At 46.5% G+C, this 15,946-nt stretch overlaps 1 protein-coding gene and 1 long non-coding RNA gene across 9 annotated transcripts in view; one reads left to right on the top strand and one right to left on the bottom strand.

The window, feature by feature from the left end:
- PDE1B (phosphodiesterase 1B) overlaps window positions 1-15,946 on the top strand; it is a 130,710-nt gene that overhangs the window by 87,511 nt on the left and 27,253 nt on the right. The window contains exon 1 of one of the 8 annotated variants that reach the window (XM_080990046.1): window positions 9,928-9,945. The exons of the other annotated variants lie outside the window; for them this stretch is intronic. The gene's annotated coding sequence lies outside the window, so the exon portion shown is untranslated. Of the gene's footprint in view, window positions 1-9,927; window positions 9,946-15,946 lie in introns of those variants that run through there. 8 annotated transcript variants of the gene reach the window in all.
- On the bottom strand, window positions 4,094-7,472 carry LOC308468707. Its single transcript, XR_013981826.1, has 2 exons — window positions 6,541-7,472; window positions 4,094-5,245 (listed from the first exon to the last, which is right to left on the bottom strand). It is a non-coding gene; the product is annotated as an uncharacterized lncRNA (long non-coding RNA).

The raw sequence follows: 15,946 nt of genomic DNA, 5'->3' as shown, positions 1-15,946 counted from the left end.
GCCCAGTTGTCTAATCTGTCAAGGTCGTTTTGAAGTGTGATCCTGTCCTCTGGGGTGTTAGCCACCCCTCCCAGTTTGGTGTCATCTGCAAATTTGATCAGGATGCCCTTGAGTCCATCATCCAAGTCGTTGATAAAGATGTTGAATAAGACCGGGCCCAAGACAGAACCCTGTGGCACCCCACTAGTCACTCTTCTCCAGGATGAAGAGGAACCATTGATGAGCACCCTTTGGGTTCGGTCAGTCAGCCAGTTACAAATCCACTGAGTGGTAGCATAGTCAAGACCACATTTTACCAGCTTCTTTACAAGAATATCATGGGGCACCTTGTCAAATGCCTTGCTGAAATCAAGGTAGGCTACATCCTACTTCAATGTTCATGTAAGGTTGATTGATTCTCTGCCCTCTGTTCCCAGTGTAGACCTCCACTCACTCCTTCTTTCCTGGAGAGGGGTGCCATTTTGTGGTTAGCCTCTTGGGCTGGCCCTGAACTTACCTCTGAGTAAACATCATTTCCTTTATTCCTTTTAATTGGTTTTGGACCGTGGGTGTTCCAGGTGTTGTTACCAACCCAAAGCCCTTGGGGAGGAAGCATATTAGAAATTGGGCTGACTAAATGTTTCTTGCACCTTGTGGAAGTTGCTGATCTTTTGCTATGTGAAAGAATTGTGCAGTCAAGGGAAATAGCACTTTAATTTGTGCAATTAACTCTATTCTCTTTTGGGAGGTGTGGACAAGCTGCAAGACAACGGTGTTACGCTGGGGGTTCCAATACCTTTAGGGTGGCCAGATTCAAAAAGAGGGTGGGGGTGCTTCTGCCCTTCCCGCACAGAAGAGCAGATTTCAGAAAGCGGAGGCTGTCTTGCCAGCTGCACCTCCTGAAGATCCCTTGTGTGCCTCTCCTCTCTAGTCCTGGTGTGCGTGGAGTCATTGGTTCTGGAAATGCACTCTGTGCATTCTCTGTTGCTGCCTCTTACTCTCACACCCTCAAGAGAGGAGCAATAGCGAAGAGTCAGACTAACCTGCCAGCTCTAATTAAGCTCCCTCTGATGCCCGCAGCTCTCCTTCAGAATGCCTATTCTCTTGCCCTTGAAATCCCTCCTGAAAATCCTTTTTATCCTTCAAAGCTATTAATCCTCACCTGTTATAGAAATCAACCCTTAGTCCATGTAACTGTGTTTACACTGCTCTTTGCCCATTACACTTGACTCTGTCGACTACCCTCCCTCACTTGAAATTTTAGATGGTAAGCTTTGGGGGGCAAGGATATGCCTTTTCTTTTTTAAATGATACCTATAAAGCATAGTTGCTTTATATGATAATTTAGTATGATTATAGGGCCATTAAGGTGATGGCTTTAAGTACCACTTTAATGTCACTAGAATCCTGTTTGTATAAGATTGTGTTTCTAAGCAGAATGAAGGACTGATACTTCATATACAAAATCTATATATAATTAATTAATGCTCAGAAGCTTGCAGCGAAGGGTCGGACTCAAGCCCAGGAAAGGATTTTCTTCTGTTTATTCCCAGTAAACAAAATAAGGTGAATGATTGAATTCTTCTGTGGCTCCAAAACACTTACCATGGAAGAGGCTGCCCCACTGTTAAGAGGAGCTGGATTCTGTAAGATGTGTTTTGTTTGTGCAAGCCCATCACATTTGCATACTTTTGCATAACACTTTTGCGTAACTGATTCTACATGGACACATGGAAGGAGTCTGGCCCTGACCACAAGAAAGTTAATGCCAGCAATCTCAGTAAGAGATATGGAGCAGTGCCTTCGAGTAAGCTACAAAAGTTGGAGTCCCTGATTTGCATCTCACCTCTGCCATGAGCTTATGAGGGGGCCAAGGGGGCCAAAGGCAGGTTATTCTCTCTCTCAATTTCAACTTCCAGAGTTCAATGGGACTTACTCCTGAGTAAGCCGGTGTAGGATTGCAGCCTACCTCACTCTCTGCCTTCTGAGAGTTTGCTGACAGTGCAATCCTATGCATATCTGCCCACATGTAACCCCCATTGAGTCAGATGGGGGTCACATTTACTCCAGGTAAATGTGTGCAGAATTGCAGCCCACAACAGACTTCCTTGTTGCTTTCTGAAATGCCAGAATGAGGAACCTATGGACCTCCAGAGATACTGTGGGGCTCCAGTTCCCATCAGCCCCAGCAAACATGACCAGTAGTCAGGGATGATGGGAGCTGAAGTTCCACCAGCATCTGAAGGGCCACAGGTTCCCTACCTCTGGCCTAATTTTATAGTGGTAGAAAGAAGGAAAAAATGGGAGACAGAGAGAAAGAGAGAGGAGAGGGGGTAGAGAGAGGGGGTGATGTACCCCCTTTGGGCTCTGCCTCCACCCACTGTCAACATGTGCTTCCTGCCACAGATCATGCTCAAACAGAATCCCCTGCCCACTCCTGATCCTATGGGATGAAATGGGAAGGAACCGGGTGGGCTGTGCTTTGGGAGAGCATCTTCTAAGTGCAGCACATCTCAGACTAATGTCTCCTTGACTTTGCCCTTGCTGTTGGCTCCGAAGCACTTTAAACACCCATTCTGTTTCTTGTCCCCCCACCCCATCCTTCAGTGGCATCGCAGCTTGCCTCCCACCTTTCCTGGCTAATTGAAAAGATAGTGGGCCCAGATTACAGCCTTGCTGTGTAAATTGCTCAGGATGGGAGGCTGGCTTGACAGCCGGCGAGGGAGATGCTCTGGCCAATGAATCAATCATGAGGCAGTGGAACTGGAAAGTCTGCTCTGGGCGACGTTGCCCGATCCCCCTCACCGGCCCAGCCAAGGTGATGATTATTCACATAGAACGCAGGCTGATAGAATGTGTGATGCCATAATCCAAGTTGTCATGAGCTTTGCTGTGCCTTGGATATAGAACTGGTGCCGGACCACACATTATAATGAGTACTTATTGTTCTTACTGTGAAGCACCAGCTGCTGTGTTAGATGAAGTGCAAGTTGAAACCAGGGGCTCCTCCGAGCGACCTGTTTTTGAGCATTCATCCTGATTTGCTTGCATGTAGTTTACATGGAGGTAGACTGTGTCTGGTCTTCATTGAGCATTTGTTCTGATTTGTTTAAGGGGCAGCTATACCACGATGAGGGACGTGGGTGGCGCTGTGGGTTAAACCACAGAGCCTAGGACTTGCCGATTGGAAGGTCAGCGGTTTGAATCCTCGTGACGGGGTGAGCTCCCGTTGCTCGGTCCCTGTTCCTGCCAACCTAGCAGTTCGAAAGCATGTCAAAGTGCAAGTAGATAAATAGGTACCGCTCCGGCAGGAAGGTAAATGGTATTTCCGTGTTGTGCTCTGGTTCGCCAGAAGCGGCTTAGTCATGCTGGCCACATGACCTGGAAGCTGTACGCCGGCTCCCTCGGCCAATAAAGCGAGATGAGCGCCGCAACCCCAGAGTCGGTCATGACTGGACCTAATGGTCAGGGTCCCTTCACCTTTATACCACGATGAGCATTTATCCTGGTTTGCTTGTGGGGTGTTACTCAGTTGTTCCTCCTACACTTTTCAGTGCACTTCCCTGTTGCTTTTTGTTGCACAAGAGCCCTTTAAACATAAGGGTATCTGAATAACCTCTTGGATCCGACCAGTGGCCCATCTAGTCCAGCATTCTGTTCTCACAGTGGCCAGCCAGAGACCTGTGGGAAACCTGCAAGCAGGACGTGAGTGCAAGAGCAGCCTTCTCCCCTTCTCAGCCTTCTGTAGTTTCCAGAAGCTGGGATTTGGAAGCATTGCTGCTTCTGACTTTGGGGGCAGAGCGTAGCCATTGAGGCCAGTAGCCACGGGGGGCCTCATCCACACTTACCTTTTGCCCCACACTTTCTAGGCACAGATGCATGCTTTCCCCTGTCTGCGTCCAAGCATTGTTTTGCTTTTTGCCTTTTGCCCCACCACTTTCCCAAGGAAAACCTACTCTTTACAGTAATGCTGAATTGGGGTTTTCTGTGAATTGCCATTGGCTCTGGTTCAGCAGTAAAGGGAGGGTTTTCTTGAGGTAAGCGCTGGTTGGGGCGGGTGGGGGGAGGAAGTGCAGACTTGGTCTTAGAAACATGGCACAGAAGGAGGTCTAGATGAGCCTTGATAGCCTTATTTAATCCACTTTAAATACACAAACCTGAACCTTGGATATATACTTCAATCCCTTCCACAAAATACTGAACGTCTGGAGGCACCTTAAAACATGTACAGCAGCTAGTACCATGGCTTACAAGAGGGATGGGAAACTTTTGGCCCTCCAGATGTTGCAATAGGCCAGCTCCCATATGCAGCCCTCCCCCTACATATAGCAGAAAGTGGTAACTCCAGGAACCCCCACCCCTACCCCTGGTTTGTTATATAAAATTGGCAATTAGCCGTTGTTGGATGGTTGCTGTCAATCCTGCGTGGCAGCCTTCCTCTTTTGCCTGCTTTTGTGTTAGGAAAGACTCTCCAGGAAATTCATGGGCCATCTCCCCCTTTCTCCGGTGCAGTCTTTATTTTCTAATGTTTTATCAGCTTGCTTAATTAAAACCCTGTTCATTATACAGAGCTCAGGGCTGCCCTTTGTTCTCACAGAGCAAAACATTTGCTGCTGTATTATTTCCCACATGGCTGGAGACTTGTCAAAACAGATCTCTTTGAGATCCCATACTATTTGGGGATGGCTTCAGCCCAGAGACACTTATGCCAAATTATCACCATCTCCATCCTGCTCTTTTAGCTAGAGAACTCAGGCCAGCATCCGTTGTTCTCCCTTCCACCTGACTTATCTTTACAACAACCCTGTGAGGGAGATTGGGCTGAAAGAGGCCCTTGGCCCAAGGCTACTCATTAGGCTGGAGCAGCCAATGTTCTGCTGTCCAGGTGGTGTTTGACCTCAACCCTCATCATCGCTGGCCATGCTCACTCGTCATTATACTTCTTGCACTGCTTCACTCCCAGTGGGTGATGCTACATGGGCAGTGGTATCACTGGTTTTCCAGCCCTTCACGTTCTTCCGCATGACTTGCTTCCAGGATTCATGTGACTCGACCGGAGGCAGCAGTAATTGATCAAATGCATGAGCCTGGGCTCTGTAATTGAATTTGCAGTCCCTAATCCGATTGCCAGGTGCTGGTTAACACGCTCAAGGCCCTGCAATGGCATTAGGGGGCTCCTCAGTCATTTCTCAGACTTGTAGCTGGCCAGGAAAACGCATCTCTCTCCCCCCCCCCCAACGTTGCCCTGACTCAGAGCCATCTGGATCTGCAAAGTGGAAAGAAAGTCTTTGAAATGCTGCAGTGTGACACTGATGTATGCATGAACGTCTTCGAAGCTTCTAGACAAAGGAGCAAATGGAACTGTTTTATAATGACTTGGATTGTTAGTTCAGAATTGCCTTTCCCTGATCAGCAGGGCCTCTCCAGGGCGTCAGGCAGGAGTCTTTCCCAGCCCTACTTTAGTGATGCTGAGGACTGAACCCCGGGACCTTTTGCACATACAGCATGTTCTCAACACAATTCAGAAATCCCAAGCAGCTCTTCCAAATCCAGCAGAATCCCAGGTAACTGAGTGATTCCTAAACCAGGCAGGGTTAACATCTTCAGCCTCAGTCTCTTCCAGGCGTGTGTGTGAGACTTGGAAGTCGTATTCCAGGCAATGTGACCAATAAGAATGTGCATTCTAAGAATGCAAAAAGAGCCCTGCTAGATCAGGCCAAAGGAGTCCCATCTACTCTGTTTTTACAGTGACGAACCAGATGCCTGTGAGAAGCCGGCAAGTAAGTGGAACCTGAGCTCAACAGCACTTGTCATTCCCAGCAACTGGTACTCAGAGGCATACCGCCTCCAACAGTGGAGGTGAAATATAGCCACCTTACAAACATTGAGTGCTGACATTCATACTATCTCATTTCCTAAAAAAATATGGATTTTTAGATTCTTTTTAAATATAAAAACCCTACCTTTCCTCCCACTGTATCCCCCTCTGCCTACTTTATGCTGACAACAATAAGCTGCGAGGTTACTCAGGGTCACCTGGTGAGAATCACAGCTGAGGATCCCAGTCCCAGTCTGACATTCTGACTACTGTGCTACACTGGCTTTCCTTGCCACAAAGAGCCAAGGCTGTTAACTGCACTGGACCAAAAGTGGATTATAATGGTAGTGAAGCCTGTGCAGAAGACCTGTCCATTGGGCATTCATCCTTGCAGCTGTTGTCAGGTGATGGCAGTTGCTTATTGAGCAGTCATTCTGATTTCTTCCTTGGGAAGGTAAATGCTGCTGCTGCTGCTGCACCAAAGAAGTGCAATCCCACACTTCTCAGTGCATTCCCCTTAATGTATAAAGTCTGATCTTTAGGGGAAGTGGGCTTCTTGTGCAAGACCCCCCCCCCCCGACCAACTATAACTGTGCAAGCTGAATTTGCCCCAAAGTAGTGACAGTCTGGCAGTGCCCTTGCTCAGACACCCTTCCCTCGCCCCTTCTGTAGCGGCACGGGGCTGTAGGGAGGCTTGATGTAGAGAACAAGCACTTCCAGGATTGACTGTGCAGAAAGATCACCTGCCAGGTAATGGGTGATCTCCTGGTCTGGTGGCTTTTAGGAGCGTTGGGCATTTTCAAAAGACTGCATCACACACAGAGATACCTCCTCCCTACATGGGTCCATCTCTGCTCAGTAACTTGAGTCTCTCAGGCCGTTGCCATGGTAATAGAACACCACAGCAAAGCCCATAAGAGCAAACAGATTCCTAGTGTAGGAACTCAGCCGGCTGGAGTGAAATCCCACTGAAACCATTCCCCTTTGTTTGTGCTTGAGGAGACTGCTGGGGAGGCACAGATAGTTGAGAGGACCTAGGCAAACTGCCCAGGAGTGCCTGAATCCTACTCCCCACCTCCCATGCACACTGCATTGCGCTGGTGGTGCTGAGCAGAGCCACTGAGCATATCTGAGCATCTTTGCCATTGGAAACCCTTCCCTAGGCATCTGTGGGTCATGTAAATCCTTTTCTGAGGGAGAACAGCCAGCAATGGCATTTTTATTTTAAGGAGGTAAGGCCTGTGCAAAGCAAAATAATCCCCCCTCTGGGATGCATTTTGTTAAGGAGGAGAGCGCTGACTCCTTAGCCTCCGCAAGGAATGACGAGACCATTGAGAAGCAAGAAGAAAGCAGATGGCTTTGTCTTCTCTTTCTCTTTTGACTCTTACTTGTTGTCCCAGCCTAGCCTGCAGCACAGATCTCTCTGCTTTGGAGTGCCAGCCTGGGAATTGGCTAAGTGGCTCTTTATGCGCAATTGCTATTCCCTTGGCCAGCCGGGCACCAACCTGCCCTTTCAAGAAAGCAATAAAAGGCCAGCTGGTCCCCTGTTTGTGAAATGCAAGCCAGGTCTTTGCTGCAGAGGAAGTGGGAGAGAGTTGGCTTACAAGACACGCAAAGAAAGACTTCAGCTTGAAGGAGCCTGAAGCAATTCTGCATCTGCGTGGGAGATGATTTAAACAGGTGTGCAGGTGTTGTGTGATGCTTTAAGAGGGGGAAGAGCATACATCCGCTGCAGAAGGCAAAAGGCAGCTTGGATACAAATGGCAAGTCTAGCTCAATACTGGAGAGGCAGAAATTAGACCACCTTTTCCTTTGCCATGCTATGCTAACCTGTGGTTTGCAGTCATGGCATTGAAGGAGAAGAGTGGCTCAAGAGAGCCAGTATGGTGCAATGGTTAGTGTTGAACTGTGACCTGGGAGATCAAGGTTCAAATCCCCACTCAGCCATGAAGCTCACTGGGTATGACCTTGAACTGGTCACCATTTCTCAGCCTAACCCACCTCACAGGGTTGTTGGGAGGAGGACCATGTACACCACCTTGAGCTCCTTAGATTCTTTAATAAACAACAGTAACAAACAAACATCGTACGAAACAGACCAAGATCTGTTTCTTACCTGCATTGCAGGGGGTTGGACCAGATGACCCCTGGGGTCTCTTCCAACTTCCAACTAATTCTATGATTCTACCTAGGCTGCAATCCTAACCATGCCTACTCAGAAGCAAGTCCTGTTGAATTCAGTAGGACCTGCTCTCAGTGAAATGGGGTTAGGATTACCATCTTAGAATCAGGAAGACCAAGTATTTTTAAAAGACTGGAATAACTTTCTAACATATTTGAGAGATCACTGTAAACAGCTGAAATCATTGGCAGGAATGCATTTGCACTTGTAATGTAACATGGATTTGGGATACTATATTTATATAACAGATAGATTACAGAAAATATGCAGGAATAAAATTTAGAATTGGAACCCATGGAGGGAAGGAAGGAGGTCTCAAGATTCGAAAGAACCTTTTAAAAAAATGTGTTAAACTGTTATGTTTATGGTGTATAACTTTTATGTAATAGATAGATAGATAGATAGCCATCTTAGGTGGTAAACCTGTTTCTTGGCCATGTGAGCACTCATCTTTGATTCAGCGCAATTCAGCACAGATCCTAATTCACCAACTCAGTGAAAACTAAGCCGATAAAACAAGGCTGTTTTATATTAAAATTATAAAATACACACATAAAGCCCAAAGCATATGAAGACTAGCAAATGATGCATGTATAATCTTAACCTGCAAATCAAACTGATCCATTATGCTTTCCTATACCTTTAATTGTTCACTAACTTGGCCCAATTGATTATTCTTGTTTTGAGTCCACCTATTCCAGTTACTGAAAATAAAATAAAAAAGTAGGTCACCACCAACAGTGAAAGAATGGTTAGCAAAAAAAAAAAAAAAAAAAAAAAAAAAAAAAGGAAGGTAGAAATGATGTATAAATTTACAGAATTCATTAGACTGAGACAAGATTGACAAGAGAAATTTTTAAAAACAAGTGGAATCCTCTAATTGAATTTATGAAGAATAAATATAACATAAATGACAATGACTAGAATAGCTTCTCTATGTGGTGTGTGTGTGTGTGTGTGTGTGTGTGTGTGTGTGTATATCACAGTGTGTATGCATTTAATTATTTGTTGCAATGACTGCATATTCTTGAGATTTAATAAAGTATAATGATTTTTTTTAGTGGGCAGTACAGTTCCCCATTCTTATACATTGCCTTTTACCTTCTCTGAGTGATATAACTTAGAACTTCTGACCGTACTGTTTTGTTTTTAAACTGTTTTAATGTCCATGCTCTTTCTTGTTCTTCTTTTTTCCCCAAGAGGAAATTATAAAGCAAGATGCTTATACAAATTCCAAAGATATTGGTGAGAATGTTGGCAATTTGCAAAGTGACCATGTATAGTTGATAAGACTTATCCAATCTGTCCTGTAGAAAAACAGCAAAACCAAGCCATGGCTTAGTGCAGGGATGCTAATTTGCGGCTTCTTTCCTTGTATATTTTAATTAAGGGTGTCTTGATGCTCTGATGCTCTAGTGCTGTGATGGAATTGTTTTTGTGTATTGTAATGATGTATGGATTTTATAGTTGATGTCATAGTTGTACTTGTAATCAGCTCAAAAAGCATTCTGACTTAACAGATAAATGAAGTAAAACAACATAAAATGTTTAAGACATTTTTGCATCAAGGAATGCTTAATTTCCCACAGGGGTGGATCTACCATGAAACTAATGAAGCTTCAGCTCCAGGGACCCTCATCCCGGAGGGGCCCCGGAAGTGACTTTAGTCCACATTGCTTAAAATGTTGGCTTTCATAGACCCAATTTGTGGAGGATGTGGTGTGTGAGCTGACTCCCTTGTGGCAACTTTTGTGGTCCTTTTGATCCACCAAACTTGCACATGTCAGCAACAGGAAGTGGTGGATTTCTCTGTGAGATCACAAAGCAGCTGCTTTTGTGCCATCAGCTGTGGAGGTTGCCTCCTTCTGCCCTTTCAAGCCACTGCACTTGTGCATATCAGTAGGAGGAAGGTTTGGGTTGATCTTCGGGACAGCAAAGAAACCTCTGGCATTTCCCATGCCTTCTGGTAGGCAGGTGGCTGGGTCACCCCACCCCACTTTTAAAGCAAAGCATAGCATCATAATGTTCAACTGGACTGTGTGAGCCATGCACAGGAACTAGAGAACCAGGTTGTTGGGCTCGGGCCCAGTGGACTCTTTCTCTTGCTTCTGGGTGCGAAGCTGGAGGGAGCTTTGGTTTACTTGGCCATAGCTGCTGTCCCTTCTTGGGCTTTGTTGAGCCAAGTGATGCAAAGTGTGGGGTGGTGGATAAACATGACAACTTGGCATTGGTAGCTGTAAGGTTGCTTTTCACAGAACCTTCAGCCTTCACCCAGCTGACACAGGGCTCAGCAGATGGATTGCTGAGCAGAGCAAGATGGTCTGAGCATAAAAAAAAGGTAAAGGTAAAGAACCCCTGACAGTTAAGTCCAGTCGTGAATGACTCTGGGGTTGCAGCACTCATCTCGCTTTACTGGCCGAGGGAGCCGATGTTTGTCTGCAGACAGTTTTTCTGGGTCATGCGGCCAGCATGACTAAGCCGCTTCTGGTGAAACCAGAGCAGTGCACAGAAACGCCGTTTACCTTCCTGCCGGAACGGTACCTGTTTATCTACTTGCACTAGTGTGCTTTCGAACTGCTAAGTTGGCAGGAGCTGGGACCGAGCAATGGGAGCTCACCCCGTCGTGGGGATTCGAACTGCCGACCTTCTGATTGGAAACCCAAGAGGCTCAGTGGTTTAGACCACAGCACCTTTAGTGTGGTGGATACATCTACATATAAGGATGAGCATTTTAAGTTCTGGCTTTATTCTTTTTAAATTTGGTTTCATTGTTTCTTGTTATTCCTATTCTTACATTAAAAGTCACTTTGAGACACTTCTTCATAAAAGGTGGCAAATATGGCAGTAATGAATGATGATAATTCCCGCGATTGTATCTGTTGGCACTAGCCGTTCGAAACCTAGCCCTCTCTATCAAATTTCTCTTAGTAAGGTAAGAAGGGATTCAAGAACGACAGTGAATGAGCACAGATCTTCACAACCGAATTGGTGCCTGAATAGTTAGAAGTGAAGTCAATATGGAATCAACACATATAGTCTCCAGTGTTATGCATTCTTACGTGGGTGTAAATCCTCAGTGACTTCAGTAGGGCTTCCTCCTGAGTAGATGTGCATAGGATTGTACTATTTTCAAAGAGAGGCTCAATAACAGCTGTTAAAAGAGACATATCTACAAACAAAACAGAAAAGCAGCTGTACGAGGTCACCTGTGAAGTCTGTTAGGGAAAAATCTAGGTGTGAGGCTGCTCAGTCACCCAGCTTGTCGGGCAGAGCCCACGGGTCCCTGCGGAATAAAGGAAGGAGTCCAGCCAACCGGAGCAAATAGCTGTAGACCAAAGTTTATTGCGCAATAGGTTCAAAGAGCAAATTTGAACCCCAAGGATGGGGTGACAAAGACTTTTAAAACTTTCCCACCATATCCCAGAATACAGTTCGTACAGCATCACTGCTACATCACTGACATGTCACAAAAGGGGAGGGGTTAACCTTGGCAAACAGGTCCAGACAAGTCCTTGGTACAAGATTAGCATAAGCAGACATGGCAGGGCAAGACTCAGGTACAGTGGTACCCCGCAAGACGAACGCCTCGCGAGACGAAAAACTCGCAAAACGAAAAGTTTTTTCGTTTTCGAGTTGCCTCGCAAGATGAATTTCCCTATGGGCTTGCTTCGCAAAACGAAGCTTGCCCCGGGGACAGCGGGTCTTCTCTTTTGAAGCAAGGGGCTGCGGGGAGATCGCTTCTCCCGGTGCTCCGAAGCGGGGCGGGGGGGCGGGAACACCTGCCCCAGCCGCCCCACTTCGGAACGCTGTTCCGAAGCGGGGCGGGGGGGCGGGAACACCTGCCCCAGCCGCCCCGCTTCAGAACGCTGCTCCGAAGCGGGGCGGGGGGCGGGAACACCTTCTGAAGGCGGGCGGGGGGCGAAAGTCTTTGTCCCCCCTGCCCGCCTTCCCAGGGGCTTTTAAATCGCCCCGGACAGCGGAGAAGTCCTCCGCTGTCCCGGGGCGATTTTAAAATGCCGCCCGCCAGCATTTTAAGATCGCCCGGACAGCGGAGAAGTCCTCCGCTGTCCCGGGGTTTTTTAAAATGCTGGGGGTGGGAAGAAAAGCCCTTGTCCCCCCCCCAGCCTTCAGAAGAGGTCCGGGGACAGACTGTCCCCGGACCTGGTCTGAAGGCGGTTTCCCTAGGAACGCATTAATTGATTTTCAATGCATTCCTATGGGAAACCGTGCATCGCAAGATGAAAAACTCGCAAGACGAAGAGACTTGCGGAACGAATTAATTTCGTCTTGCGAGGCACCACTGTATAAGATTAGCATAGACAAATATGTCTTAAGTACCCACCACCCAAAAGTACAATAGAAGTTCCTTTGCATGTCTGGAGCCTGAGGCGAGTCAGGTGATGAGATTTGGCTTCCCTTGGCTAACAATGAGCCCAGCAATTGTCACCTCTGGGAACTTCCTGGAGTCCTTTTGCAAGGGGAAAATAGCTTTGGAATGGAGGAAACTGGGAAAGGAGATGATTTTATATTATTTTTAAAGCTAGGTAACTTCCCTGACCTGTCAAGTTGAAAGGATACATTCAGGCATAATATTTGTAATATTTAACTTTAAAGATGTGCCCCCCCGTAATTTCCGTAACAAGTCCAAGGCTATGTGGTGGGGGGAGCCCCTGCTGCAGCTCCTCCCCATGGTCCCTTCACCACGTCTTTCCAATATTGGCTTTATTTTTTATTGATGCACTGATGATGGTGATGTACAAGCAGAACGTGTTAAGTGGAGGCAAACAGGCATTCCTACATCAAGCTGCAGACCTCTAGAGAGTAACTTGTGAATCCTGGTCTCCAGGGGTTGTTGCCAACTAAGTTCCACTCATTGTAGACCCATTGAAATTAACAGGCCTAAGTTTGGTCATTTCATAGAATCATAGAATCATAGAGTTGGAAGAGACCACAAGGGCCATCGAGTCCAACCCCCTGCCAAGCAGGAAACACCATCAGAGCACTCCTGACATATGGTTGTCAAGCCTCTGCTTAAAGACCTCCAAAGAAGGAGACTCCACCACACTCCTTGGCAGCAAATTCCACTGTCGAACAGCTCTTACTGTCAGGAGGTTCTTCCTAATGTTTAGGTGGAATCTTCTTTCTTGTAGTTTGGATCCATTGCTCCGTGTCCGCTTCTCTGGAGCAGCAGAAAACAACCTTTCTCCCTCCTCTATGTGACATCCTTTTATATATTGGAACATGGCTATCATATCACCCCTTAACCTCCTCTTCTCCAGGCTAAACATGCCCAGCTCCCTTAGCCGTTCCTCATAAGGCATCGTTTCCAGGCCTTTGACCATTTGGGTTGCCCTCCTCTGGACACGTTCCAGTTTGTCAGTGTCCTTCTTGAACTGTGGTGCCCAGAACTGGACACAGTACTCCAGGTGAGGTCTGACCAGAGCAGAATACAGTGGCACTATTACTTCCCTTGATCTAGATGCTATACTCCTATTGATGCAGCCCAGAATTGCATTGGCTTTTTTAGCTGCCGCGTCACACTGTTGGCTCATGTCAAGTTTGTGGTCAACCAAGACTCCTAGATCCTTTTCACATGTACTGCTCTCAAGCCAGGTGTCCCCCATCTTGTATTTGTGCCTCTCATTTTTTTTGCCCAAGTGCAATACTTTACATTTCTCCCTGTTAAAATTCATCTTGTTTGTTTTGGCCCAGTTGTCTAATCTGTCAAGGTCGTTTTGAAGTGTGATCCTGTCCTCTGGGGTGTTAGCCACCCCTCCCAGTTTGGTGTCATCTGCAAATTTGATCAGGATGCCCTTGAGTCCATCATCCAAGTCGTTGATAAAGATGTTGAATAAGACCGGGCCCAAGACAGAACCCTGTGGCACCCCACTAGTCACTCTTCTCCAGGATGAAGAGGAACCATTGATGAGCACCCTTTGGGTTCGGTCAGTCAGCCAGTTACAAATCCACTGAGTGGTAGCATAGTCAAGACCACATTTTACCAGCTTCTTTACAAGAATATCATGGGGCACCTTGTCAAATGCCTTGCTGAAATCAAGGTAGGCTACATCCACTGTGTTCCCTTCATCTACCAGGCTTGTAATTCTGTCAAAAAACGAGATCAGGTTAGTCTGACATGACTTATTTTTCAGAAATCCATGCTGACTATTGGTGATCACAGCATTCCTTTTTAGGTGCTCCCAGACTGTTTGCTTAATGATCTGCTCCAGAATCTTCCCAGATCTGCTCCAGAACCTTCCCTGATCTGGACCAGCCCAATTTGCATTTTGGCATCTGAGGTTGACTACAAAATGGCGCCTACTTCCCCACCAGGGAAGATCTATACTAGGAGCAAGGGGGGAAGAAAGAGCTACATCGGGATCTGCTGCCCCTGTGGATCTTGCCACCTGAGGCAGTCCCCTCACGTTGCCTCATGGGTGGGCTGGCCCTGGCAGTGGGTCAACGCTGAGCAGGACCAACATTTGATATAACCCCATATTCATTTATGACTGCTATATGCCGCCCTATAGCATAGTTTTCTGGGTGGCTTGTAAGAAATAGGTTAAAAAACAATTTAAATACAAAATAAAACATAAAACCTTAAAAGAAAAGGGTCTAGAACCCCTACATCAATAAAACTAAACTGAAACCCACCGTGTTCCTAAAGTTAAAACACATATTTTTTTTAAATGGAGACCTAGAGTACCTATTTTTAAAGCCACCCCCATTTGCTCCCACAATTTCAGTTAACCTTGGCTGGAAACACTCACCTCTCTTCTTTGTGCATGTTTGTTTTCCTGCCCCACTTACTTCCATGCTCCAGGCTCCTGATAGGTGACTCCCCAAACACTCCAGAGAGATTCTTAGCTATCAGAAGACCTATCTCCTCTCATTATCTCCCATTGTTGGAACATTAACCTCCAGCAATCAGTCAAACAAAGAAGAGGTTAGCCAGTTGCCTTATATTACCTCTGGAAACATAGCAATAAAAGAAACACAGGAAAAGGGAAACAATTTCTCGTTCGGCAGTTGTGGCAAAGAGTTATTATTTGAGGGCAGAAAGGCATGTTTGGAGAAACCTAGGACTGCCATCAAAAATGGCAGGCATGGTTGAGATCCCTTTCTTCTTCTGACTCATCACGCTACGAGTTGCTTCAGTTTTCCCCACATCACATCCTTGGCTTCCATGGGTAGAGAAGTGCAGGATGGCAGAGGCAGCCAATGTAGGAGTCTTCTAGGTGTTGGTGGACACAGAACTGTGTCTTATGGAAGGAGAGAATTCAATTCTAAGCTGCATCAACAGAAGTCTAGTATCCAGATCAAGGGAAGTAATAGTACCATCCTATTCTGCCTTGGTCACTCCACACCTGACCACCCACAACTGTGTCCAGGGTGCCACAATTTAAGAAGGATATTGACAAGCTGGAACGTGTGCAGAGGAGGGAAACCAAGATAATCAAGTGTATGGAAACCAAGACTTATGAGAAGTGGTTGCAGGATGTTTATCCTGGAAAAGAGGAGACTGGGAGAAGATAAGATAGCCATCTTCAAATATCTCAAGGGTTGTCACATGGAAGATGGAGTAAACTTGTTTTCTCCTGCTCCAGAGGATAGGATGTGAACCAATGGCTTCAAGTTACAAGAAGGGAGATTCCACCTAACATCAGGAAGAACTTTCTGGCAGTAAGAGCTGTTTGATAGTGGAACCATCTCCCTCAGGAGGTTGTAGACTCTCCTTCCTTGGAGGTTTTTAAGCAGAGGTTGTATGGCCACCTGTCATGGATGCTTTAGCTGAGATTCCTGCGTTGCAGGGGGCTGGACTAGATCAGGGACATCCAACTCCCAAGAGGCTGTGATCTACTCCCTGAAAAAAAAACCTAGCAGTAATTACCCATTTTGGGGGGGCGGGAACCCAAAGTTGTTGAGCTTTTTTTAGGGGGGAAGCCAAAGTTGTTGAGCTAACCGGG

This window comes from Podarcis pityusensis (genome assembly GCF_964106645.2).
Source record: "Podarcis pityusensis genome assembly, chromosome: 2".
NCBI classification, from domain to species: domain Eukaryota; kingdom Metazoa; phylum Chordata; class Lepidosauria; order Squamata; family Lacertidae; genus Podarcis; species Podarcis pityusensis.
The sequence above is the reverse complement of the archived record's forward strand: the minus strand, read 5'-3'. Positions and strand labels throughout refer to the sequence as shown.